Raw genomic sequence first — 24,789 nt, forward strand, 5'->3', positions numbered from 1 at the left:
CACTAACTCCTAAAAATTGTATCTCCCTTGGTTACTCATTCATGAGAAATGTATCTCCAAGATTAGGTAGGGCCTGAGTCTAGGTTAACATACAGTGATATCACTCCTATTCAAGTACTAAACATGCCAACCTGAAGTGTAAAACATCCCCTAGGTGTAGTTAAGGCATCAGTTAGGAGTGAACTGAACACTCATGTTATGGGCAATTAGACTTAAAATAAAGTGTGGACAGCAGTAAAGTTACTTTTGAAATGTGATGCTGAGTGAGCACACAGGGGAATTAGCTCAAATGGTAGAGCGCTCGCTTAGCATGCGAGAGGTAGCGGGATCGATGCCCGCATTCTCCATTCTAAAATTTGCATACATTTTACTTTTTAACTTGTAATTGCCATGGTTGTTGCAGAGTAAGAACAGAAAAGTCACAGATGGCTTTCAAATTTGGTGTCATTATAACAACTAAAGTGGTTTAATCAAAAGTGTTTAGGTATTCTATAGCACGTGAGAGGAATTTGATTTCTTATGCAATCTCAAAATGAAAATTTCACACCTTCCATTTTCATTTCGTCTTATTTTACTTGACATTCTTTCCTCTGAAGGATGTATAAAAGTGAAGTTCCTTGTAAAACAAGAGCAGAGGAATATCCAGAAACAGTTTTCCTTAATAAAAAATGATGAGTCTGCATACCATATTTAAGTGGGAGCCCGGCTAGCTCAGTCGGTAGAGCATGAGACTCTTAATCTCAGGGTCGTGGGTTTGAGCCCCACGTTGGGCGAAAACGAGTATTTTTTGCTGGATGATTGCATTGGCTCTCATAATATGGTGATTAATCTTGCATTAGACATGCACTAACTCCTAAAAATTGTATCTCCCTTGGTTACTCATTCATGAGAAATGTATCTCCAAGATTAGGTAGGGCCTGAGTCTAGGTTAACATACAGTGATATCACTCCTATTCAAGTACTAAACATGCCAACCTGAAGTGTAAAACATCCCCTAGGTGTAGTTAAGGCATCAGTTAGGAGTGAACTGAACACTCATGTTATGGGCAATTAGACTTAAAATAAAGTGTGGGCAGCAGTAACGTTACTTTTGAAATGTGATGCTGAGTGAGCACACAGGGGAATTAGCTCAAATGGTAGAGCGCTCGCTTAGCATACGAGAGGTAGCGGGATCGATGCCCGCATTCTCCATTCTAAAATTTGCATACATTTTACTTTTTAACTTGTAATTGCCATGGTTGTTGCAGAGTAAGAACAGAAAAGTCACAGATGGCTTTCAAATTTGGTGTCATTATAACAACTAAAGTGGTTTAATCAAAAGTGTTTAGGTATTCTATAGCACGTGAGAGGAATTTGATTTCTTATGCAATCTCAAAATGAAAATTTCATACCTTTCATTTTCATTTCGTCTTATTTTACTTGACATTCTTTCCTCTGAAGGATGTATAAAAGTGAAGTTCCTTGCAAAACAAGAGCAGAGGAATATCCAGAAAAGGTTTTCCTTAATAAAAAATGATGAGTCTGCATACCATATTTAAGTGGGAGCCCGGCTAGCTCAGTCGGTAGAGCATGAGACTCTTAATCTCAGGGTCGTGGGTTCGAGCCCCACATTGGGCGAAAACGAGTATTTTTTGCTGGATGATTGCATTGGCTCTCATAATATGGTGATTAATCTTGCATTAGACATGCACTAACTCCTAAAAATTGTATCTCCCTTGGTTACTCATTCATGAGAAATGTATCTCCAAGATTAGGTAGGGCCTGAGTCTAGGTTAACATACAGTGATATCACTCCTATTCAAGTACTAAACATGCCAACCTGAAGTGTAAAACATCCCCTAGGTGTAGTTAAGGCATCAGTTAGGAGTGAACTGAACACTCATGTTATGGGCAATTAGACTTAAAATAAAGTGTGGACAGCAGTAACGTTACTTTTGAAATGTGATGCTGAGTGAGCACACAGGGGAATTAGCTCAAATGGTAGAGCGCTCGCTTAGCATGCGAGAGGTAGCGGGATCGATGCCCGCATTCTCCATTCTAAAATTTGCATACATTTTACTTTTTAACTTGTAATTGCCATGGTTGTTGCAGAGTAAGAACAGAAAAGTCACAGATGGCTTTCAAATTTGGTGTCATTATAACAACTAAAGTGGTTTAATCAAAAGTGTTTAGGTATTCTATAGCACGTGAGAGGAATTTGATTTCTTATGCAATCTCAAAATGAAAATTTCACACCTTCCATTTTCATTTCGTCTTATTTTACTTGACATTCTTTCCTCTGAAGGATGTATAAAAGTGAAGTTCCTTGCAAAACAAGAGCAGAGGAATATCCAGAAACAGTTTTCCTTAATAAAAAATGATGAGTCTGCATACCATATTTAAGTGGGAGCCCGGCTAGCTCAGTCGGTAGAGCATGAGACTCTTAATCTCAGGGTCGTGGGTTTGAGCCCCACGTTGGGCGAAAACGAGTATTTTTTGCTGGATGATAGCATTGGCTCTCATAATATGGTGATTAATCTTGCATTAGACATGCACTAACTCCTAAAAATTGTATCTCCCTTGGTTACTCATTCATGAGAAATGTATCTCCAAGATTAGGTAGGGCCTGAGTCTAGGTTAACATACAGTGATATCACTCCTATTCAAGTACTAAACATGCCAACCTGAAGTGTAAAACATCCCCTAGGTGTAGTTAAGGCATCAGTTAGGAGTGAACTGAACACTCATGTTATGGGCAATTAGACTTAAAATAAAGTGTGGACAGCAGTAACGTTACTTTTGAAATGTGATGCTGAGTGAGCACACAGGGGAATTAGCTCAAATGGTAGAGCGCTCGCTTAGCATACGAGAGGTAGCGGGATCGATGCCCGCATTCTCCATTCTAAAATTTGCATACATTTTACTTTTTAACTTGTAATTGCCATGGTTGTTGCAGAGTAAGAACAGAAAAGTCACAGATGGCTTTCAAATTTGGTGTCATTATAACAACTAAAGTGGTTTAATCAAAAGTGTTTAGGTATTCTATAGCACGTGAGAGGAATTTGATTTCTTATGCAATCTCAAAATGAAAATTTCATACCTTCCATTTTCATTTCGTCTTATTTTACTTGACATTCTTTCCTCTGAAGGATGTATAAAAGTGAAGTTCCTTGCAAAACAAGAGCAGAGGAATATCCAGAAAAGGTTTTCCTTAATAAAAAATGATGAGTCTGCATACCATATTTAAGTGGGAGCCCGGCTAGCTCAGTCGGTAGAGCATGAGACTCTTAATCTCAGGGTCGTGGGTTCGAGCCCCACGTTGGGCGAAAACGAGTATTTTTTGCTGGATGATTGCATTGGCTCTCATAATATGGTGATTAATCTTGCATTAGACATGCACTAACTCCTAAAAATTGTATCTCCCTTGGTTACTCATTCATGAGAAATGTATCTCCAAGATTAGGTAGGGCCTGAGTCTAGGTTAACATACAGTGATATCACTCCTATTCAAGTACTAAACATGCCAACCTGAAGTGTAAAACATCCCCTAGGTGTAGTTAAGGCATCAGTTAGGAGTGAACTGAACACTCATGTTATGGGCAATTAGACTTAAAATAAAGTGTGGACAGCAGTAACGTTACTTTTGAAATGTGATGCTGAGTGAGCACACAGGGGAATTAGCTCAAATGGTAGAGCGCTCGCTTAGCATGCGAGAGGTAGCGGGATCGATGCCCGCATTCTCCATTCTAAAATTTGCATACATTTTACTTTTTAACTTGTAATTGCCATGGTTGTTGCAGAGTAAGAACAGAAAAGTCACAGATGGCTTTCAAATTTGGTGTCATTATAACAACTTAAGTGGTTTAATCAAAAGTGTTTAGGTATTCTATAGCACGTGAGAGGAATTTAATTTCTTATGCAATCTCAAAATGAAAATTTCACACCTTCCATTTTCATTTCGTCTTATTTTACTTGACATTCTTTCCTCTGAAGGATGTATAAAAGTGAAGTTCCTTGCAAAACAAGAGCAGAGGAATATCCAGAAACAGTTTTCCTTAATAAAAAATGATGAGTCTGCATACCATATTTAAGTGGGAGCCCGGCTAGCTCAGTCGGTAGAGCATGAGACTCTTAATCTCAGGGTCGTGGGTTCGAGCCCCACGTTGGGCGAAAACGAGTATTTTTTGCTGGATGATAGCATTGGCTCTCATAATATGGTGATTAATCTTGCATTAGACATGCACTAACTCCTAAAAATTGTATCTCCCTTGGTTACTCATTCATGAGAAATGTATCTCCAAGATTAGGTAGGGCCTGAGTCTAGGTTAACATACAGTGATATCACTCCTATTCAAGTACTAAACATGCCAACCTGAAGTGTAAAACATCCCCTAGGTGTAGTTAAGGCATCAGTTAGGAGTGAACTGAACACTCATGTTATGGGCAATTAGACTTAAAATAAAGTGTGGACAGCAGTAACGTTACTTTTGAAATGTGATGCTGAGTGAGCACACAGGGGAATTAGCTCAAATGGTAGAGCGCTCGCTTAGCATGCGAGAGGTAGCGGGATCGATGCCCGCATTCTCCATTCTAAAATTTGCATACATTTTACTTTTTAACTTGTAATTGCCATGGTTGTTGCAGAGTAAGAACAGAAAAGTCACAGATGGCCTTCAAATTTGGTGTCATTATAACAACTAATGTGGTTTAATCAAAAGTGTTTAGGTATTCTATAGCACGTTAGAGGAATTTGATTTCTTATGCAATCTCAAAATGAAAATTTCACACCTTCCATTTTCATTTCGTCTTATTTTACTTGACATTCTTTCCTCTGAAGGATGTATAAAAGTGAAGTTCCTTGCAAAACAAGAGCAGAGGAATATCCAGAAACGGTTTTCCTTAATAAAAAATGATGAGTCTGCATACCATATTTAAGTGGGAGCCCGGCTAGCTCAGTCGGTAGAGCATGAGACTCTTAATCTCAGGGTCGTGGGTTCGAGCCCCACGTTGGGCGAAAACGAGTATTTTTTGCTGGATGATTGCATTGGCTCTCATAATATGGTGATTAATCTTGCATTAGACATGCACTAACTCCTAAAAATTGTATCTCCCTTGGTTACTCATTCATGAGAAATGTATCTCCAAGATTAGGTAGGGCCTGAGTCTAGGTTAACATACAGTGATATCACTCCTATTCAAGTACTAAACATGCCAACCTGAAGTGTAAAACATCCCCTAGGTGTAGTTAAGGCATCAGTTAGGAGTGAACTGAACACTCATGTTATGGGCAATTAGACTTAAAATAAAGTGTGGACAGCAGTAACGTTACTTTTGAAATGTGATGCTGAGTGAGCACACAGGGGAATTAGCTCAAATGGTAGAGCGCTCGCTTAGCATGCGAGAGGTAGCGGGATCGATGCCCGCATTCTCCATTCTAAAATTTGCATACATTTTACTTTTTAACTTGTAATTGCCATGGTTGTTGCAGAGTAAGAACAGAAAAGTCACAGATGGCTTTCAAATTTGGTGTCATTATAACAACTAAAGTGGTTTAATCAAAAGTGTTTAGGTATTCTATAGCACGTGAGAGGAATTTGATTTCTTATGCAATCTCAAAATGAAAATTTCACACCTTCCATTTTCATTTCGTCTTATTTTACTTGACATTCTTTCCTCTGAAGGATGTATAAAAGTGAAGTTCCTTGCAAAACAAGAGCAGAGGAATATCCAGAAACAGTTTTCCTTAATAAAAAATGATGAGTCTGCATACCATATTTAAGTGGGAGCCCGGCTAGCTCAGTCGGTAGAGCATGAGACTCTTAATCTCAGGGTCGTGGGTTTGAGCCCCACGTTGGGCGAAAACGAGTATTTTTTGCTGGATGATAGCATTGGCTCTCATAATATGGTGATTAATCTTGCATTAGACATGCACTAACTCCTAAAAATTGTATCTCCCTTGGTTACTCATTCATGAGAAATGTATCTCCAAGATTAGGTAGGGCCTGAGTCTAGGTTAACATACAGTGATATCACTCCTATTCAAGTACTAAACATGCCAACCTGAAGTGTAAAACATCCCCTAGGTGTAGTTAAGGCATCAGTTAGGAGTGAACTGAACACTCATGTTATGGGCAATTAGACTTAAAATAAAGTGTGGACAGCAGTAACGTTACTTTTGAAATGTGATGCTGAGTGAGCACACAGGGGAATTAGCTCAAATGGTAGAGCGCTCGCTTAGCATACGAGAGGTAGCGGGATCGATGCCCGCATTCTCCATTCTAAAATTTGCATACATTTTACTTTTTAACTTGTAATTGCCATGGTTGTTGCAGAGTAAGAACAGAAAAGTCACAGATGGCTTTCAAATTTGGTGTCATTATAACAACTAAAGTGGTTTAATCAAAAGTGTTTAGGTATTCTATAGCACGTGAGAGGAATTTGATTTCTTATGCAATCTCAAAATGAAAATTTCATACCTTCCATTTTCATTTCGTCTTATTTTACTTGACATTCTTTCCTCTGAAGGATGTATAAAAGTGAAGTTCCTTGCAAAACAAGAGCAGAGGAATATCCAGAAAAGGTTTTCCTTAATAAAAAATGATGAGTCTGCATACCATATTTAAGTGGGAGCCCGGCTAGCTCAGTCGGTAGAGCATGAGACTCTTAATCTCAGGGTCGTGGGTTCGAGCCCCACGTTGGGCGAAAACGAGTATTTTTTGCTGGATGATTGCATTGGCTCTCATAATATGGTGATTAATCTTGCATTAGACATGCACTAACTCCTAAAAATTGTATCTCCCTTGGTTACTCATTCATGAGAAATGTATCTCCAAGATTAGGTAGGGCCTGAGTCTAGGTTAACATACAGTGATATCACTCCTATTCAAGTACTAAACATGCCAACCTGAAGTGTAAAACATCCCCTAGGTGTAGTTAAGGCATCAGTTAGGAGTGAACTGAACACTCATGTTATGGGCAATTAGACTTAAAATAAAGTGTGGACAGCAGTAACGTTACTTTTGAAATGTGATGCTGAGTGAGCACACAGGGGAATTAGCTCAAATGGTAGAGCGCTCGCTTAGCATGCGAGAGGTAGCGGGATCGATGCCCGCATTCTCCATTCTAAAATTTGCATACATTTTACTTTTTAACTTGTAATTGCCATGGTTGTTGCAGAGTAAGAACAGAAAAGTCACAGATGGCTTTCAAATTTGGTGTCATTATAACAACTTAAGTGGTTTAATCAAAAGTGTTTAGGTATTCTATAGCACGTGAGAGGAATTTAATTTCTTATGCAATCTCAAAATGAAAATTTCACACCTTCCATTTTCATTTCGTCTTATTTTACTTGACATTCTTTCCTCTGAAGGATGTATAAAAGTGAAGTTCCTTGCAAAACAAGAGCAGAGGAATATCCAGAAACAGTTTTCCTTAATAAAAAATGATGAGTCTGCATACCATATTTAAGTGGGAGCCCGGCTAGCTCAGTCGGTAGAGCATGAGACTCTTAATCTCAGGGTCGTGGGTTCGAGCCCCACGTTGGGCGAAAACGAGTATTTTTTGCTGGATGATAGCATTGGCTCTCATAATATGGTGATTAATCTTGCATTAGACATGCACTAACTCCTAAAAATTGTATCTCCCTTGGTTACTCATTCATGAGAAATGTATCTCCAAGATTAGGTAGGGTCTGAGTCTAGGTTAACATACAGTGATATCACTCCTATTCAAGTACTAAACATGCCAACCTGAAGTGTAAAACATCCCCTAGGTGTAGTTAAGGCATCAGTTAGGAGTGAACTGAACACTCATGTTATGGGCAATTAGACTTAAAATAAAGTGTGGACAGCAGTAACGTTACTTTTGAAATGTGATGCTGAGTGAGCACACAGGGGAATTAGCTCAAATGGTAGAGCGCTCGCTTAGCATGCGAGAGGTAGCGGGATCGATGCCCGCATTCTCCATTCTAAAATTTGCATACATTTTACTTTTTAACTTGTAATTGCCATGGTTGTTGCAGAGTAAGAACAGAAAAGTCACAGATGGCCTTCAAATTTGGTGTCATTATAACAACTAATGTGGTTTAATCAAAAGTGTTTAGGTATTCTATAGCACGTTAGAGGAATTTGATTTCTTATGCAATCTCAAAATGAAAATTTCACACCTTCCATTTTCATTTCGTCTTATTTTACTTGACATTCTTTCCTCTGAAGGATGTATAAAAGTGAAGTTCCTTGCAAAACAAGAGCAGAGGAATATCCAGAAACGGTTTTCCTTAATAAAAAATGATGAGTCTGCATACCATATTTAAGTGGGAGCCCGGCTAGCTCAGTCGGTAGAGCATGAGACTCTTAATCTCAGGGTCGTGGGTTCGAGCCCCACGTTGGGCGAAAACGAGTATTTTTTGCTGGATGATTGCATTGGCTCTCATAATATGGTGATTAATCTTGCATTAGACATGCACTAACTCCTAAAAATTGTATCTCCCTTGGTTACTCATTCATGAGAAATGTATCTCCAAGATTAGGTAGGGCCTGAGTCTAGGTTAACATACAGTGATATCACTCCTATTCAAGTACTAAACATGCCAACCTGAAGTGTAAAACATCCCCTAGGTGTAGTTAAGGCATCAGTTAGGAGTGAACTGAACACTCATGTTATGGGCAATTAGACTTAAAATAAAGTGTGGACAGCAGTAACGTTACTTTTGAAATGTGATGCTGAGTGAGCACACAGGGGAATTAGCTCAAATGGTAGAGCGCTCGCTTAGCATACGAGAGGTAGCGGGATCGATGCCCGCATTCTCCATTCTAAAATTTGCATACATTTTACTTTTTAACTTGTAATTGCCATGGTTGTTGCAGAGTAAGAACAGAAAAGTCACAGATGGCTTTCAAATTTGGTGTCATTATAACAACTAAAGTGGTTTAATCAAAAGTGTTTAGGTATTCTATAGCACGTGAGAGGAATTTGATTTCTTATGCAATCTCAAAATGAAAATTTCATACCTTCCATTTTCATTTCGTCTTATTTTACTTGACATTCTTTCCTCTGAAGGATGTATAAAAGTGAAGTTCCTTGCAAAACAAGAGCAGAGGAATATCCAGAAAAGGTTTTCCTTAATAAAAAATGATGAGTCTGCATACCATATTTAAGTGGGAGCCCGGCTAGCTCAGTCGGTAGAGCATGAGACTCTTAATCTCAGGGTCGTGGGTTAGAGCCCCACGTTGGGCGAAAACGAGTATATTTTGCTGGATGATTGCATTGGCTCTCATAATATGGTGATTAATCTTGCATTAGACATGCACTAACTCCTAAAAATTGTATCTCCCTTGGTTACTCATTCATGAGAAATGTATCTCCAAGATTAGGTAGGGCCTGAGTCTAGGTTAACATACAGTGATATCACTCCTATTCAAGTACTAAACATGCCAACCTGAAGTGTAAAACATCCCCTAGGTGTAGTTAAGGCATCAGTTAGGAGTGAACTGAACACTCATGTTATGGGCAATTAGACTTAAAATAAAGTGTGGACAGCAGTAAAGTTACTTTTGAAATGTGATGCTGAGTGAGCACACAGGGGAATTAGCTCAAATGGTAGAGCGCTCGCTTAGCATGCGAGAGGTAGCGGGATCGATGCCCGCATTCTCCATTCTAAAATTTGCATACATTTTACTTTTTAACTTGTAATTGCCATGGTTGTTGCAGAGTAAGAACAGAAAAGTCACAGATGGCTTTCAAATTTGGTGTCATTATAACAACTAAAGTGGTTTAATCAAAAGTGTTTAGGTATTCTATAGCACGTGAGAGGAATTTGATTTCTTATGCAATCTCAAAATGAAAATTTCACACCTTCCATTTTCATTTCGTCTTATTTTACTTGACATTCTTTCCTCTGAAGGATGTATAAAAGTGAAGTTCCTTGCAAAACAAGAGCAGAGGAATATCCAGAAACAGTTTTCCTTAATAAAAAATGATGAGTCTGCATACCATATTTAAGTGGGAGCCCGGCTAGCTCAGTCGGTAGAGCATGAGACTCTTAATCTCAGGGTCGTGGGTTTGAGCCCCACGTTGGGCGAAAACGAGTATTTTTTGCTGGATGATTGCATTGGCTCTCATAATATGGTGATTAATCTTGCATTAGACATGCACTAACTCCTAAAAATTGTATCTCCCTTGGTTACTCATTCATGAGAAATGTATCTCCAAGATTAGGTAGGGCCTGAGTCTAGGTTAACATACAGTGATATCACTCCTATTCAAGTACTAAACATGCCAACCTGAAGTGTAAAACATCCCCTAGGTGTAGTTAAGGCATCAGTTAGGAGTGAACTGAACACTCATGTTATGGGCAATTAGACTTAAAATAAAGTGTGGACAGCAGTAACGTTACTTTTGAAATGTGATGCTGAGTGAGCACACAGGGGAATTAGCTCAAATGGTAGAGCGCTCGCTTAGCATACGAGAGGTAGCGGGATCGATGCCCGCATTCTCCATTCTAAAATTTGCATACATTTTACTTTTTAACTTGTAATTGCCATGGTTGTTGCAGAGTAAGAACAGAAAAGTCACAGATGGCTTTCAAATTTGGTGTCATTATAACAACTAAAGTGGTTTAATCAAAAGTGTTTAGGTATTCTATAGCACGTGAGAGGAATTTGATTTCTTATGCAATCTCAAAATGAAAATTTCATACCTTTCATTTTCATTTCGTCTTATTTTACTTGACATTCTTTCCTCTGAAGGATGTATAAAAGTGAAGTTCCTTGCAAAACAAGAGCAGAGGAATATCCAGAAAAGGTTTTCCTTAATAAAAAATGATGAGTCTGCATACCATATTTAAGTGGGAGCCCGGCTAGCTCAGTCGGTAGAGCATGAGACTCTTAATCTCAGGGTCGTGGTTTCGAGCCCCACGTTGGGCGAAAACGAGTATTTTTTGCTGGATGATTGCATTGGCTCTCATAATATGGTGATTAATCTTGCATTAGACATGCACTAACTCCTAAAAATTGTATCTCCCTTGGTTACTCATTCATGAGAAATGTATCTCCAAGATTAGGTAGGGCCTGAGTCTAGGTTAACATACAGTGATATCACTCCTATTCAAGTACTAAACATGCCAACCTGAAGTGTAAAACATCCCCTAGGTGTAGTTAAGGCATCAGTTAGGAGTGAACTGAACACTCATGTTATGGGCAATTAGACTTAAAATAAAGTGTGGACAGCAGTAACGTTACTTTTGAAATGTGATGCTGAGTGAGCACACAGGGGAATTAGCTCAAATGGTAGAGCGCTCGCTTAGCATACGAGAGGTAGCGGGATCGATGCCCGCATTCTCCATTCTAAAATTTGCATACATTTTACTTTTTAACTTGTAATTGCCATGGTTGTTGCAGAGTAAGAACAGAAAAGTCACAGATGGCTTTCAAATTTGGTGTCATTATAACAACTAAAGTGGTTTAATCAAAAGTGTTTAGGTATTCTATAGCACGTGAGAGGAATTTGATTTCTTATGCAATCTCAAAATGAAAATTTCACACCTTCCATTTTCATTTCGTCTTATTTTACTTGACATTCTTTCCTCTGAAGGATGTATAAAAGTGAAGTTCCTTGCAAAACAAGAGCAGAGGAATATCCAGAAACGGTTTTCCTTAATAAAAAAAGATGAGTCTGCATACCATATTTAAGTGGGAGCCCGGCTAGCTCAGTCGGTAGAGCATGAGACTCTTAATCTCAGGGTCGTGGGTTCGAGCCCCACGTTGGGCGAAAACGAGTATTTTTTGCTGGATGATTGCATTGGCTCTCATAATATGGTGATTAATCTTGCATTAGACATGCACTAACTCCTAAAAATTGTATCTCCCTTGGTTACTCATTCATGAGAAATGTATCTCCAAGATTAGGTAGGGCCTGAGTCTAGGTTAACATACAGTGATATCACTCCTATTCAAGTACTAAACATGCCAACCTGAAGTGTAAAACATCCCCTAGGTGTAGTTAAGGCATCAGTTAGGAGTGAACTGAACACTCATGTTATGGCCAATTAGACTTAAAATAAAGTGTGGACAGCAGTAACGTTACTTTTGAAATGTGATGCTGAGTGAGCACACAGGGGAATTAGCTCAAATGGTAGAGCGCTCGCTTAGCATGCGAGAGGTAGCGGGATCGATGCCCGCATTCTCCATTCTAAAATTTGCATACATTTTACTTTTTAACTTGTAATTGCCATGGTTGTTGCAGAGTAAGAACAGAAAAGTCACAGATGGCTTTCAAATTTGGTGTCATTATAACAACTAAAGTGGTTTAATCAAAAGTGTTTAGGTATTCTATAGCACGTGAGAGGAATTTGATTTCTTATGCAATCTCAAAATGAAAATTTCACACCTTCCATTTTCATTTCGTCTTATTTTACTTGACATTCTTTCCTCTGAAGGATGTATAAAAGTGAAGTTCCTTGCAAAACAAGAGCAGAGGAATATCCAGAAACGGTTTTCCTTAATAAAAAATGATGAGTCTGCATACCATATTTAAGTGGGAGCCCGGCTAGCTCAGTCGGTAGAGTTATGAGACTCTTAATCTCAGGGTCGTGGGTTCGAGCCCCACGTTGGGCGAAAACGAGTATTTTTTGCTGGATGATAGCATTGGCTCTCATAATATGGTGATTAATCTTGCATTAGACATGCACTAACTCCTAAAAATTGTATCTCCCTTGGTTACTCATTCATGAGAAATGTATCTCCAAGATTAGGTAGGGCCTGAGTCTAGGTTAACATACAGTGATATCACTCCTATTCAAGTACTAAACATGCCAACCTGAAGTGTAAAACATCCCCTAGGTGTAGTTAAGGCATCAGTTAGGAGTGAACTGAACACTCATGTTATGGGCAATTAGACTTAAAATAAAGTGTGGACAGCAGTAACGTTACTTTTGAAATGTGATGCTGAGTGAGCACACAGGGGAATTAGCTCAAATGGTAGAGCGCTCGCTTAGCATGCGAGAGGTAGCGGGATCGATGCCCGCATTCTCCATTCTAAAATTTGCATACATTTTACTTTTTAACTTGTAATTGCCATGGTTGTTGCAGAGTAAGAACAGAAAAGTCACAGATGGCTTTCAAATTTGGTGTCATTATAACAACTAAAGTGGTTTAATCAAAAGTGTTTAGGTATTCTATAGCACGTGAGAGGAATTTGATTTCTTATGCAATCTCAAAATGAAAATTTCACACCTTCCATTTTCATTTCGTCTTATTTTACTTGACATTCTTTCCTCTGAAGGATGTATAAAAGTGAAGTTCCTTGCAAAACAAGAGCAGAGGAATATCCAGAAACGGTTTTCCTTAATAAAAAATGATGAGTCTGCATACCATGTTTAAGTGGGAGCCCGGCTAGCTCAGTCGGTAGAGCATGAGACTCTTAATCTCAGGGTCGTGGGTTCGAGCCCCACGTTGGGCGAAAACGAGTATTTTTTGCTGGATGATAGCATTGGCTCTCATAATATGGTGATTAATCTTGCATTAGACATGCACTAACTCCTAAAAATTGTATCTCCCTTGGTTACTCATTCATGAGAAATGTATCTCCAAGATTAGGTAGGGCCTGAGTCTAGGTTAACATACAGTGATATCACTCCTATTCAAGTACTAAACATGCCAACCTGAAGTGTAAAACATCCCCTAGGTGTAGTTAAGGCATCAGTTAGGAGTGAACTGAACACTCATGTTATGGGCAATTAGACTTAAAATAAAGTGTGGACAGCAGTAACGTTACTTTTGAAATGTGATGCTGAGTGAGCACACAGGGGAATTAGCTCAAATGGTAGAGCGCTCGCTTAGCATACGAGAGGTAGCGGGATCGATGCCCGCATTCTCCATTCTAAAATTTGCATACATTTTACTTTTTAACTTGTAATTGCCATGGTTGTTGCAGAGTAAGAACAGAAAAGTCACAGATGGCTTTCAAATTTGGTGTCATTATAACAACTAAAGTGGTTTAATCAAAAGTGTTTAGGTATTTTTTGCTGGATGATTGCATTGGCTCTCATAATATGGTGATTAATCTTGCATTAGACATGCACTAACTCCTAAAAATTGTATCTCCCTTGGTTACTCATTCATGAGAAATGTATCTCCAAGATTAGGTAGGGCCTGAGTCTAGGTTAACATACAGTGATATCACTCCTATTCAAGTACTAAACATGCCAACCTGAAGTGTAAAACATCCCCTAGGTGTAGTTAAGGCATCAGTTAGGAGTGAACTGAACACTCATGTTATGGGCAATTAGACTTAAAATAAAGTGTGGACAGCAGTAACGTTACTTTTGAAATGTGATGCTGAGTGAGCACACAGGGGAATTAGCTCAAATGGTAGAGCGCTCGCTTAGCATGCGAGAGGTAGCGGGATCGATGCCCGCATTCTCCATTCTAAAATTTGCATACATTTTACTTTTTAACTTGTAATTGCCATGGTTGTTGCAGAGTAAGAACAGAAAAGTCACAGATGGCTTTCAAATTTGGTGTCATTATAACAACTAAAGTGGTTTAATCAAAAGTGTTTAGGTATTCTATAGCACGTGAGAGGAATTTGATTTCTTATGCAATCTCAAAATGAAAATTTCACACCTTCCATTTTCATTTCGTCTTATTTTACTTGACATTCTTTCCTCTGAAGGATGTATAAAAGTGAAGTTCCTTGCAAAACAAGAGCAGAGGAATATCCAGAAACGGTTTTCCTTAATAAAAAATGATGAGTCTGCATACCATATTTAAGTGGGAGCCCGGCTAGCTCAGTCGGTAGAGCTATGAGACTCTTAATCTCAGGGTCGTGGGTTCGAGCCCCACGTTGGGCGAAAACGAGTATTTTTTGCTGGATGATAGCATTGGCTCTCATAATATGGTGATTAATCTTGCATTAGACATGCACTAACTCCTAAAAATTGTATCTCCCTTGGTTACTCATTCATGAGAAATGTATCTCCAAGATTAGGTAGGGCCTGAGTCTAGGTTAACATACAGTGATATCACTCCTATTCAAGTACTAAACATGCCAACCTGAAGTGTAAAACATCCCCTAGGTGTAGTTAAGGCATCAGTTAGGAGTGAACTGAACACTCATGTTATGGGCAATTAGACTTAAAATAAAGTGTGGACAGCAGTAACGTTACTTTTGAAATGTGATGCTGAGTGAGCACACAGGGGAATTAGCTCAAATGGTAGAGCGCTCGCTTAGCATGCGAGAGGTAGCGGGATCGATGCCCGCATTCTCCATTCTAAAATTTGCATACATTTTACTTTTTAACTTGTAATTGCCATGGTTGTTGCAGAGTAAGAACAGAAAAGTCACAGATGGCTTTCAAATTTGGTGTCATTATAACAACTAAAGTGGTTTAATCAAAAGTGTTTAGGTATTCTATAGCACGTGAGAGGAATTTGATTTCTTATGCAATCTCAAAATGAAAATTTCACACCTTCCATTTTCATTTCGTCTTATTTTACTTGACATTCTTTCCTCTGAAGGATGTATAAAAGTGAAGTTCCTTGCAAAACAAGAGCAGAGGAATATCCAGAAACGGTTTTCCTTAATAAAAAATGATGAGTCTGCATACCATGTTTAAGTGGGAGCCCGGCTAGCTCAGTCGGTAGAGCTATGAGACTCTTAATCTCAGGGTCGTGGGTTCGAGCCCCACGTTGGGCGAAAACGAGTATTTTTTGCTGGATGATAGCATTGGCTCTCATAATATGGTGATTAATCTTGCATTAGACATGCACTAACTCCTAAAAATTGTATCTCCCTTGGTTACTCATTCATGAGAAATGTATCTCCAAGATTAGGTAGGGCCTGAGTCTAGGTTAACATACAGTGATATCACTCCTATTCAAGTACTAAACATGCCAACCTGAAGTGTAAAACATCCCCTAGGTGTAGTTAAGGCATCAGTTAGGAGTGAACTGAACACTCATGTTATGGGCAATTAGACTTAAAATAAAGTGTGGACAGCAGTAACGTTACTTTTGAAATGTGATGCTGAGTGAGCACACAGGGGAATTAGCTCAAATGGTAGAGCGCTCGCTTAGCATGCGAGAGGTAGCGGGATCGATGCCCGCATTCTCCATTCTAAAATTTGCATACATTTTACTTTTTAACTTGTAATTGCCATGGTTGTTGCAGAGTAAGAACAGAAAAGTCACAGATGGCTTTCAAATTTGGTGTCATTATAACAACTAAAGTGGTTTAATCAAAAGTGTTTAGGTATTCTATAGCACGTGAGAGGAATTTGATTTCTTATGCAATCTCAAAATGAAAATTTCACACCTTCCATTTTCATTTCGTCTTATTTTACTTGACATTCTTTCCTCTGAAGGATGTATAAAAGTGAAGTTCCTTGCAAAACAAGAGCAGAGGAATATCCAGAAACGGTTTTCCTTAATAAAAAATGATGAGTCTGCATACCATGTTTAAGTGGGAGCCCGGCTAGCTCAGTCGGTAGAGCATGAGACTCTTAATCTCAGGGTCGTGGGTTCGAGCCCCACGTTGGGCGAAAACGAGTATTTTTTGCTGGATGATTGCATTGGCTCTCATAATATGGTGATTAATCTTGCATTAGACATGCACTAACTCCTAAAAATTGTATCTCCCTTGGTTACTCATTCATGAGAAATGTATCTCCAAGATTAGGTAGGGCCTGAGTCTAGGTTAACATACAGTGATATCACTCCTATTCAAGTACTAAACATGCCAACCTGAAGTGTAAAACATCCCCTAGGTGTAGTTAAGGCATCAGTTAGGAGTGAACTGAACACTCATGTTATGGGCAATTAGACTTAAAATAAAGTGTGGACAGCAGTAACGTTACTTTTGAAATGTGATGCTGAGTGAGCACACAGGGGAATTAGCTCAAATGGTAGAGCGCTCGCTTAGCATGCGAGAGGTAGCGGGATCGATGCCCGCATTCTCCATTCTAAAATTTGCATACATTTTACTTTTTAACTTGTAATTGCCATGGTTGTTGCAGAGTAAGAACAGAAAAGTCACAGATGGCTTTCAAATTTGGTGTTATTATAACAACTAAAGTGGTTTAATCAAAAGTGTTTAGGTATTCTATAGCACGTGAGAGGAATTTGATTTCTTATGCAATCTCAAAATGAAAATTTCACACCTTCCATTTTCATTTCGTCTTATTTTACTTGACATTCTTTCCTCTGAAGGATGTATAAAAGTGAAGTTCCTTGCAAAACAAGAGCAGAGGAATATCCAGAAACGGTTTTCCTTAATAAAAAATGATGAGTCTGCATACCATATTTAAGTGGGAGCCCGGCTAGCTCAGTCGGTAGAGCATGAGACTCTTAATCTCAGGGTCGTGGGTTCGAGCCCCACGTTGGGCGAAAACGAGTATTTTTTGCTGGATGATTGCATTGGCTCTCATAATATGGTGATTAATCTTGCATTAGACATGCACTAACTCCTAAAAATTGTATCTCCCTTGGTTACTCATTCATGAGAAATGTATCTCCAAGATTAGGTAGGGCCTGAGTCTAGGTTAACATACAGTGATATCACTCCTATTCAAGTACTAAACATGCCAACCTGAAGTGTAAAACATCCCCTAGGTGTAGTTAAGGCATCAGTTAGGAGTGAACTGAACACTCATGTTATGGGCAATTAGACTTAAAATAAAGTGTTGGCAGCAGTAACGTTACTTTTGAAATGTGATGCTGAGTGAGCACACAGGGGAATTAGCTCAAATGGTAGAGCGCTCGCTTAGCATACGAGAGGTAGCGGGATCGATGCCCGCATTCTCCATTCTAAAATTTGCATACATTTTACTTTTTAACTTGTAATTGCCATGGTTGTTGCAGAGTAAGAACAGAAAAGTCACAGATGGCTTTCAAATTTGGTGTCATTATAACAACTAAAGTGGTTTAATCAAAAGTGTTTAGGTATTCTATAGCACGTGAGAGGAATTTGATTTCTTATGCAATCTCAAAATGAAAATTTCACACCTTCCATTTTCATTTCGTCTTATTTTACTTGACATTCTTTCCTCTGAAGGATGTATAAAAGTGAAGTTCCTTGCAAAACAAGAGCAGAGGAATATCCAGAAACGGTTTTCCTTAATAAAAAAAGATGAGTCTGCATACCATATTTAAGTGGGAGCCCGGCTAGCTCAGTCGGTAGAGCATGAGACTCTTAATCTCAGGGTCGTGGGTTCGAGCCCCACGTTGGGCGAAAACGAGTATTTTTTGCTGGATGATTGCATTGGCTCTCATAATATGGTGATTAATCTTGCATTAGACATGCACTAACTCCTAAAAATTGTATCTCCCTTGGTTACTCATTCATGAGAAATGTATCTCCAAGATTAGGTAGGGCCTGAGTCTAGGTTAACATACAGTGATATCACTCCTATTCAAGTACTAAACATGCCAACCTGAAGTGTAAAACATCCCCTAGGTGTAGTTAAGGCATCAGTTAGGAGTGAACTGAACACTCATGTTATGGGCAATTAGACTTAAAATAAAGTGTGGACAGCAGTAACGTTACTTTTGAAATGTGATGCTGAGTGAGCACACAGGGGAATTAGCTCAAATGGTAGAGCGCTCGCTTAGCATGCGAGAGGTAGCGGGATCGATGCCCGCATTCTCCATTCTAAAATTTGCATACATTTTACTTTTTAACTTGTAATTGCCATGGTTGTTGCAGAGTAAGAACAGAAAAGTCACAGATGGCTTTCAAATTTGGTGTCATTATAACAACTAAAGTGGTTTAATCAAAAGTGTTTAGGTATTCTATAGCACGTGAGAGGAATTTGATTTCTTATGCAATCTCAAAATGAAAATTTCACACCTTCCATTTTCATTTCGTCTTATTTTACTTGACATTCTTTCCTCTGAAGGATGTATAAAAGTGAAGTTCCTTGCAAAACAAGAGCAGAGGAATATCCAGAAACGGTTTTCCTTAATAAAAAATGATGAGTCTGCATACCATATTTAAGTGGGAGCCCGGCTAGCTCAGTCGGTAGAGTTATGAGACTCTTAATCTCAGGGTCGTGGGTTCGAGCCCCACGTTGGGCGAAAACGAGTATTTTTTGCTGGATGATAGCATTGGCTCTCATAATATGGTGATTAATCTTGCATTAGACATGCACTAACTCCTAAAAATTGTATCTCCCTTGGTTACTCATTCATGAGAAATGTATCTCCAAGATTAGGTAGGGCCTGAGTCTAGGTTAACATACAGTGATATCACTCCTATTCAAGTACTAAACATGCCAACCTGAAGTGTAAAACATCCCCTAGGTGTAGTTAAGGCATCAGTTAGGAGTGAACTGAACACTCATGTTATGGGCAATTAGACTTAAAATAAAGTGTGGACAGCAGTAACGTTACTTTTGAAATGTGATGCTGAGTGAGCACACAGGGGAATTAGCTCAAATGGTAGAGCGCTCGCTTAGCATGCGAGAGGTAGCGGGATCGATGCCCGCATTCTCCATTCTAAAATTTGCATACATTTTACTTTTTAACTTGTAATTGCCATGGTTGTTGCAGAGTAAGAACAGAAAAGTCACAGATGGCTTTCAAATTTGGTGTCATTATAACAACTAAAGTGGTTTAATCAAAAGTGTTTAGGTATTCTATAGCACGTGAGAGGAATTTGATTTCTTATGCAATCTCAAAATGAAAATTTCACACCTTCCATTTTCATTTCGTCTTATTTTACTTGACATTCTTTCCTCTGAAGGATGTATAAAAGTGAAGTTCCTTGCAAAACAAGAGCAGAGGAATATCCAGAAACGGTTTTCCTTAATAAAAAATGATGAGTCTGCATACCATGTTTAAGTGGGAGCCCGGCTAGCTCAGTCGGTAGAGCATGAGACTCTTAATCTCAGGGTCGTGGGTTCGAGCCCCACGTTGGGCGAAAACGAGTATTTTTTGCTGGATGATTGCATTGGCTCTCATAATATGGTGATTAATCTTGCATTAGACATGCACTAACTCCTAAAAATTGTATCTCCCTTGGTTACTCATTCATGAGAAATGTATCTCCAAGATTACGTAGGGCCTGAGTCTAGGTTAACATACAGTGATATCACTCCTATTCAAGTACTAAACATGCCAACCTGAAGTGTAAAACATCCCCTAGGTGTAGTTAAGGCATCAGTTAGGAGTGAACTGAACACTCATGTTATGGGCAATTAGACTTAAAATAAAGTGTGGACAGCAGTAACGTTACTTTTGAAATGTGATGCTGAGTGAGCACACAGGGGAATTAGCTCAAATGGTAGAGCGCTCGCTTAGCATACGAGAGGTAGCGGGATCGATGCCCGCATTCTCCATTCTAAAATTTGCATACATTTTACTTTTTAACTTGTAATTGCCATGGTTGTTGCAGAGTAAGAACAGAAAAGTCACAGATGGCTTTCAAATTTGGTGTCATTATAACAACTAAAGTGGTTTAATCAAAAGTGTTTAGGTATTTTTTGCTGGATGATTGCATTGGCTCTCATAATATGGTGATTAATCTTGCATTAGACATGCACTAACTCCTAAAAATTGTATCTCCCTTGGTTACTCATTCATGAGAAATGTATCTCCAAGATTAGGTAGGGCCTGAGTCTAGGTTAACATACAGTGATATCACTCCTATTCAAGTACTAAACATGCCAACCTGAAGTGTAAAACATCCCCTAGGTGTAGTTAAGGCATCAGTTAGGAGTGAACTGAACACTCATGTTATGGGCAATTAGACTTAAAATAAAGTGTGGACAGCAGTAACGTTACTTTTGAAATGTGATGCTGAGTGAGCACACAGGGGAATTAGCTCAAATGGTAGAGCGCTCGCTTAGCATGCGAGAGGTAGCGGGATCGATGCCCGCATTCTCCATTCTAAAATTTGCATACATTTTACTTTTTAACTTGTAATTGCCATGGTTGTTGCAGAGTAAGAACAGAAAAGTCACAGATGGCTTTCAAATTTGGTGTCATTATAACAACTAAAGTGGTTTAATCAAAAGTGTTTAGGTATTCTATAGCACGTGAGAGGAATTTGATTTCTTATGCAATCTCAAAATGAAAATTTCACACCTTCCATTTTCATTTCGTCTTATTTTACTTGACATTCTTTCCTCTGAAGGATGTATAAAAGTGAAGTTCCTTGCAAAACAAGAGCAGAGGAATATCCAGAAACGGTTTTCCTTAATAAAAAATGATGAGTCTGCATACCATATTTAAGTGGGAGCCCGGCTAGCTCAGTCGGTAGAGCTATGAGACTCTTAATCTCAGGGTCGTGGGTTCGAGCCCCACGTTGGGCGAAAACGAGTATTTTTTGCTGGATGATAGCATTGGCTCTCATAATATGGTGATTAATCTTGCATTAGACATGCACTAACTCCTAAAAATTGTATCTCCCTTGGTTACTCATTCATGAGAAATGTATCTCCAAGATTAGGTAGGGCCTGAGTCTAGGTTAACATACAGTGATATCACTCCTATTCAAGTACTAAACATGCCAACCTGAAGTGTAAAACATCCCCTAGGTGTAGTTAAGGCATCAGTTAGGAGTGAACTGAACACTCATGTTATGGGCAATTAGACTTAAAATAAAGTGTGGACAGCAGTAACGTTACTTTTGAAATGTGATGCTGAGTGAGCACACAGGGGAATTAGCTCAAATGGTAGAGCGCTCGCTTAGCATGCGAGAGGTAGCGGGATCGATGCCCGCATTCTCCATTCTAAAATTTGCATACATTTTACTTTTTAACTTGTAATTGCCATGGTTGTTGCAGAGTAAGAACAGAAAAGTCACAGATGGCTTTCAAATTTGGTGTCATTATAACAACTAAAGTGGTTTAATCAAAAGTGTTTAGGTATTCTATAGCACGTGAGAGGAATTTGATTTCTTATGCAATCTCAAAATGAAAATTTCACACCTTCCATTTTCATTTCGTCTTATTTTACTTGACATTCTTTCCTCTGAAGGATGTATAAAAGTGAAGTTCCTTGCAAAACAAGAGCAGAGGAATATCCAGAAACGGTTTTCCTTAATAAAAAATGATGAGTCTGCATACCATGTTTAAGTGGGAGCCCGGCTAGCTCAGTCGGTAGAGCATGAGACTCTTAATCTCAGGGTCGTGGGTTCGAGCCCCACGTTGGGCGAAAACGAGTATTTTTTGCTGGATGATTGCATTGGCTCTCATAATATGGTGATTAATCTTGCATTAGACATGCACTAACTCCTAAAAATTGTATCTCCCTTGGTTACTCATTCATGAGAAATGTATCTCCAAGATTAGGTAGGGCCTGAGTCTAGGTTAACATACAGTGATATCACTCCTATTCAAGTACTAAACATGCCAACCTGAAGTGTAAAACATCCCCTAGGTGTAGTTAAGGCATCAGTTAGGAGTGAACTGAACACTCATGTTATGGGCAATTAGACTTAAAATAAAGTGTGGACAGCAGTAACGTTACTTTTGAAATGTGATGCTGAGTGAGCACACAGGGGAATTAGCTCAAATGGTAGAGCGCTCGCTTAGCATGCGAGAGGTAGCGGGATCGATGCCCGCATTCTCCATTCTAAAATTTGCATACATTTTACTTTTTAACTTGTAATTGCCATGGTTGTTGCAGAGTAAGAACAGAAAAGTCACAGATGGCTTTCAAATTTGGTGTTATTATAACAACTAAAGTGGTTTAATCAAAAGTGTTTAGGTATTCTATAGCACGTGAGAGGAATTTGATTTCTTATGCAATCTCAAAATGAAAATTTCACACCTTCCATTTTCATTTCGTCTTATTTTACTTGACATTCTTTCCTCTGAAGGATGTATAAAAGTGAAGTTCCTTGCAAAACAAGAGCAGAGGAATATCCAGAAACGGTTTTCCTTAATAAAAAATGATGAGTCTGCATACCATATTTAAGTGGGAGCCCGGCTAGCTCAGTCGGTAGAGCATGAGACTCTTAATCTCAGGGTCGTGGGTTCGAGCCCCACGTTGTGCGAAAACGAGTATTTTTTGCTGGATGATTGCATCGGCTCTCATAATATGGTGATTAATCTTGCATTAGACATGCACTAACTCCTAAAAATTGTATCTCCCTTGGTTACTCATTCATGAGAAATGTATCTCCAAGATTAGGTAGGGCCTGAGTCTAGGTTAACATACAGTGATATCACTCCTATTCAAGTACTAAACATGCCAACCTGAAGTGTAAAACATCCCCTAGGTGTAGTTAAGGCATCAGTTAGGAGTGAACTGAACACTCATGTTATGGGCAATTAGACTTAAAATAAAGTGTTGGCAGCAGTAACGTTACTTTTGAAATGTGATGCTGAGTGAGCACACAGGGGAATTAGCTCAAATGGTAGAGCGCTCGCTTAGCATACGAGAGGTAGCGGGATCGATGCCCGCATTCTCCATTCTAAAATTTGCATACATTTTACTTTTTAACTTGTAATTGCCATGGTTGTTGCAGAGTAAGAACAGAAAAGTCACAGATGGCTTTCAAATTTGGTGTCATTATAACAACTAAAGTGGTTTAATCAAAAGTGTTTAGGTATTCTATAGCACGTGAGAGGAATTTGATTTCTTATGCAATCTCAAAATGAAAATTTCACACCTTCCATTTTCATTTCGTCTTATTTTACTTGACATTCTTTCCTCTGAAGGATGTATAAAAGTGAAGTTCCTTGCAAAACAAGAGCAGAGGAATATCCAGAAACGGTTTTCCTTAATAAAAAAAGATGAGTCTGCATACCATATTTAAGTGGGAGCCCGGCTAGCTCAGTCGGTAGAGCATGAGACTCTTAATCTCAGGGTCGTGGGTTCGAGCCCCACGTTGGGCGAAAACGAGTATTTTTTGCTGGATGATTGCATTGGCTCTCATAATATGGTGATTAATCTTGCATTAGACATGCACTAACTCCTAAAAATTGTATCTCCCTTGGTTACTCATTCATGAGAAATGTATCTCCAAGATTAGGTAGGGCCTGAGTCTAGGTTAACATACAGTGATATCACTCCTATTCAAGTACTAAACATGCCAACCTGAAGTGTAAAACATCCCCTAGGTGTAGTTAAGGCATCAGTTAGGAGTGAACTGAACACTCATGTTATGGGCAATTAGACTTAAAATAAAGTGTGGACAGCAGTAACGTTACTTTTGAAATGTGATGCTGAGTGAGCACACAGGGGAATTAGCTCAAATGGTAGAGCGCTCGCTTAGCATGCGAGAGGTAGCGGGATCGATGCCCGCATTCTCCATTCTAAAATTTGCATACATTTTACTTTTTAACTTGTAATTGCCATGGTTGTTGCAGAGTAAGAACAGAAAAGTCACAGATGGCTTTCAAATTTGGTGTCATTATAACAACTAAAGTGGTTTAATCAAAAGTGTTTAGGTATTCTATAGCACGTGAGAGGAATTTGATTTCTTATGCAATCTCAAAATGAAAATTTCACACCTTCCATTTTCATTTCGTCTTATTTTACTTGACATTCTTTCCTCTGAAGGATGTATAAAAGTGAAGTTCCTTGCAAAACAAGAGCAGAGGAATATCCAGAAACGGTTTTCCTTAATAAAAAATGATGAGTCTGCATACCATATTTAAGTGGGAGCCCGGCTAGCTCAGTCGGTAGAGTTATGAGACTCTTAATCTCAGGGTCGTGGGTTCGAGCCCCACGTTGGGCGAAAACGAGTATTTTTTGCTGGATGATAGCATTGGCTCTCATAATATGGTGATTAATCTTGCATTAGACATGCACTAACTCCTAAAAATTGTATCTCCCTTGGTTACTCATTCATGAGAAATGTATC

The 24,789-nt window shown here is 38.9% G+C and overlaps 34 non-coding genes across 34 annotated transcripts; all 34 read left to right on the forward strand.

The window, feature by feature from the left end:
- Window positions 1–274: 274 nt before the first annotated feature.
- On the forward strand, window positions 275–347 carry TRNAA-AGC (transfer RNA alanine (anticodon AGC)). Its single transcript has one exon. It is a non-coding gene; the product is annotated as a tRNA-Ala (tRNA).
- Window positions 348–1,962: 1,615 nt separating this feature from the next.
- On the forward strand, window positions 1,963–2,035 carry TRNAA-AGC (transfer RNA alanine (anticodon AGC)). Its single transcript has one exon. It is a non-coding gene; the product is annotated as a tRNA-Ala (tRNA).
- A 1,197-nt stretch (window positions 2,036–3,232) lies between these two features.
- TRNAK-CUU (transfer RNA lysine (anticodon CUU)) lies at window positions 3,233–3,305 on the forward strand. Its single transcript has one exon. It is a non-coding gene; the product is annotated as a tRNA-Lys (tRNA).
- A 345-nt stretch (window positions 3,306–3,650) lies between these two features.
- TRNAA-AGC (transfer RNA alanine (anticodon AGC)) lies at window positions 3,651–3,723 on the forward strand. Its single transcript has one exon. It is a non-coding gene; the product is annotated as a tRNA-Ala (tRNA).
- A 353-nt stretch (window positions 3,724–4,076) lies between these two features.
- Window positions 4,077–4,149, forward strand: TRNAK-CUU (transfer RNA lysine (anticodon CUU)). Its single transcript has one exon. It is a non-coding gene; the product is annotated as a tRNA-Lys (tRNA).
- A 345-nt stretch (window positions 4,150–4,494) lies between these two features.
- Window positions 4,495–4,567, forward strand: TRNAA-AGC (transfer RNA alanine (anticodon AGC)). The gene has a single exon. It is a non-coding gene; the product is annotated as a tRNA-Ala (tRNA).
- A 353-nt stretch (window positions 4,568–4,920) lies between these two features.
- TRNAK-CUU (transfer RNA lysine (anticodon CUU)) lies at window positions 4,921–4,993 on the forward strand. Its single transcript has one exon. It is a non-coding gene; the product is annotated as a tRNA-Lys (tRNA).
- A 345-nt stretch (window positions 4,994–5,338) lies between these two features.
- Window positions 5,339–5,411, forward strand: TRNAA-AGC (transfer RNA alanine (anticodon AGC)). Its single transcript has one exon. It is a non-coding gene; the product is annotated as a tRNA-Ala (tRNA).
- Window positions 5,412–6,608: 1,197 nt separating this feature from the next.
- On the forward strand, window positions 6,609–6,681 carry TRNAK-CUU (transfer RNA lysine (anticodon CUU)). The gene has a single exon. It is a non-coding gene; the product is annotated as a tRNA-Lys (tRNA).
- A 345-nt stretch (window positions 6,682–7,026) lies between these two features.
- Window positions 7,027–7,099, forward strand: TRNAA-AGC (transfer RNA alanine (anticodon AGC)). Its single transcript has one exon. It is a non-coding gene; the product is annotated as a tRNA-Ala (tRNA).
- A 353-nt stretch (window positions 7,100–7,452) lies between these two features.
- TRNAK-CUU (transfer RNA lysine (anticodon CUU)) lies at window positions 7,453–7,525 on the forward strand. Its single transcript has one exon. It is a non-coding gene; the product is annotated as a tRNA-Lys (tRNA).
- A 345-nt stretch (window positions 7,526–7,870) lies between these two features.
- Window positions 7,871–7,943, forward strand: TRNAA-AGC (transfer RNA alanine (anticodon AGC)). The gene has a single exon. It is a non-coding gene; the product is annotated as a tRNA-Ala (tRNA).
- A 353-nt stretch (window positions 7,944–8,296) lies between these two features.
- TRNAK-CUU (transfer RNA lysine (anticodon CUU)) lies at window positions 8,297–8,369 on the forward strand. The gene has a single exon. It is a non-coding gene; the product is annotated as a tRNA-Lys (tRNA).
- Window positions 8,370–9,558: 1,189 nt separating this feature from the next.
- On the forward strand, window positions 9,559–9,631 carry TRNAA-AGC (transfer RNA alanine (anticodon AGC)). The gene has a single exon. It is a non-coding gene; the product is annotated as a tRNA-Ala (tRNA).
- A 2,041-nt stretch (window positions 9,632–11,672) lies between these two features.
- Window positions 11,673–11,745, forward strand: TRNAK-CUU (transfer RNA lysine (anticodon CUU)). The gene has a single exon. It is a non-coding gene; the product is annotated as a tRNA-Lys (tRNA).
- Window positions 11,746–12,090: 345 nt separating this feature from the next.
- Window positions 12,091–12,163, forward strand: TRNAA-AGC (transfer RNA alanine (anticodon AGC)). Its single transcript has one exon. It is a non-coding gene; the product is annotated as a tRNA-Ala (tRNA).
- Window positions 12,164–12,935: 772 nt separating this feature from the next.
- Window positions 12,936–13,008, forward strand: TRNAA-AGC (transfer RNA alanine (anticodon AGC)). Its single transcript has one exon. It is a non-coding gene; the product is annotated as a tRNA-Ala (tRNA).
- A 353-nt stretch (window positions 13,009–13,361) lies between these two features.
- Window positions 13,362–13,434, forward strand: TRNAK-CUU (transfer RNA lysine (anticodon CUU)). Its single transcript has one exon. It is a non-coding gene; the product is annotated as a tRNA-Lys (tRNA).
- Window positions 13,435–14,327: 893 nt separating this feature from the next.
- TRNAA-AGC (transfer RNA alanine (anticodon AGC)) lies at window positions 14,328–14,400 on the forward strand. The gene has a single exon. It is a non-coding gene; the product is annotated as a tRNA-Ala (tRNA).
- Window positions 14,401–15,172: 772 nt separating this feature from the next.
- TRNAA-AGC (transfer RNA alanine (anticodon AGC)) lies at window positions 15,173–15,245 on the forward strand. The gene has a single exon. It is a non-coding gene; the product is annotated as a tRNA-Ala (tRNA).
- A 772-nt stretch (window positions 15,246–16,017) lies between these two features.
- Window positions 16,018–16,090, forward strand: TRNAA-AGC (transfer RNA alanine (anticodon AGC)). Its single transcript has one exon. It is a non-coding gene; the product is annotated as a tRNA-Ala (tRNA).
- A 353-nt stretch (window positions 16,091–16,443) lies between these two features.
- On the forward strand, window positions 16,444–16,516 carry TRNAK-CUU (transfer RNA lysine (anticodon CUU)). Its single transcript has one exon. It is a non-coding gene; the product is annotated as a tRNA-Lys (tRNA).
- Window positions 16,517–16,861: 345 nt separating this feature from the next.
- Window positions 16,862–16,934, forward strand: TRNAA-AGC (transfer RNA alanine (anticodon AGC)). The gene has a single exon. It is a non-coding gene; the product is annotated as a tRNA-Ala (tRNA).
- Window positions 16,935–17,287: 353 nt separating this feature from the next.
- TRNAK-CUU (transfer RNA lysine (anticodon CUU)) lies at window positions 17,288–17,360 on the forward strand. The gene has a single exon. It is a non-coding gene; the product is annotated as a tRNA-Lys (tRNA).
- A 771-nt stretch (window positions 17,361–18,131) lies between these two features.
- On the forward strand, window positions 18,132–18,204 carry TRNAK-CUU (transfer RNA lysine (anticodon CUU)). The gene has a single exon. It is a non-coding gene; the product is annotated as a tRNA-Lys (tRNA).
- A 345-nt stretch (window positions 18,205–18,549) lies between these two features.
- TRNAA-AGC (transfer RNA alanine (anticodon AGC)) lies at window positions 18,550–18,622 on the forward strand. The gene has a single exon. It is a non-coding gene; the product is annotated as a tRNA-Ala (tRNA).
- A 772-nt stretch (window positions 18,623–19,394) lies between these two features.
- Window positions 19,395–19,467, forward strand: TRNAA-AGC (transfer RNA alanine (anticodon AGC)). The gene has a single exon. It is a non-coding gene; the product is annotated as a tRNA-Ala (tRNA).
- Window positions 19,468–19,820: 353 nt separating this feature from the next.
- TRNAK-CUU (transfer RNA lysine (anticodon CUU)) lies at window positions 19,821–19,893 on the forward strand. The gene has a single exon. It is a non-coding gene; the product is annotated as a tRNA-Lys (tRNA).
- Window positions 19,894–20,786: 893 nt separating this feature from the next.
- Window positions 20,787–20,859, forward strand: TRNAA-AGC (transfer RNA alanine (anticodon AGC)). The gene has a single exon. It is a non-coding gene; the product is annotated as a tRNA-Ala (tRNA).
- Window positions 20,860–21,631: 772 nt separating this feature from the next.
- On the forward strand, window positions 21,632–21,704 carry TRNAA-AGC (transfer RNA alanine (anticodon AGC)). The gene has a single exon. It is a non-coding gene; the product is annotated as a tRNA-Ala (tRNA).
- Window positions 21,705–22,057: 353 nt separating this feature from the next.
- TRNAK-CUU (transfer RNA lysine (anticodon CUU)) lies at window positions 22,058–22,130 on the forward strand. The gene has a single exon. It is a non-coding gene; the product is annotated as a tRNA-Lys (tRNA).
- Window positions 22,131–22,475: 345 nt separating this feature from the next.
- TRNAA-AGC (transfer RNA alanine (anticodon AGC)) lies at window positions 22,476–22,548 on the forward strand. Its single transcript has one exon. It is a non-coding gene; the product is annotated as a tRNA-Ala (tRNA).
- A 1,197-nt stretch (window positions 22,549–23,745) lies between these two features.
- Window positions 23,746–23,818, forward strand: TRNAK-CUU (transfer RNA lysine (anticodon CUU)). Its single transcript has one exon. It is a non-coding gene; the product is annotated as a tRNA-Lys (tRNA).
- A 345-nt stretch (window positions 23,819–24,163) lies between these two features.
- Window positions 24,164–24,236, forward strand: TRNAA-AGC (transfer RNA alanine (anticodon AGC)). Its single transcript has one exon. It is a non-coding gene; the product is annotated as a tRNA-Ala (tRNA).
- The last annotated feature ends 553 nt before the right edge of the window (window positions 24,237–24,789 follow it).

Source organism: Triturus cristatus, chromosome 4_1 (genome assembly GCF_964204655.1).
Source record: "Triturus cristatus chromosome 4_1, aTriCri1.1, whole genome shotgun sequence".
NCBI lineage: Eukaryota > Metazoa > Chordata > Amphibia > Caudata > Salamandridae > Triturus > Triturus cristatus.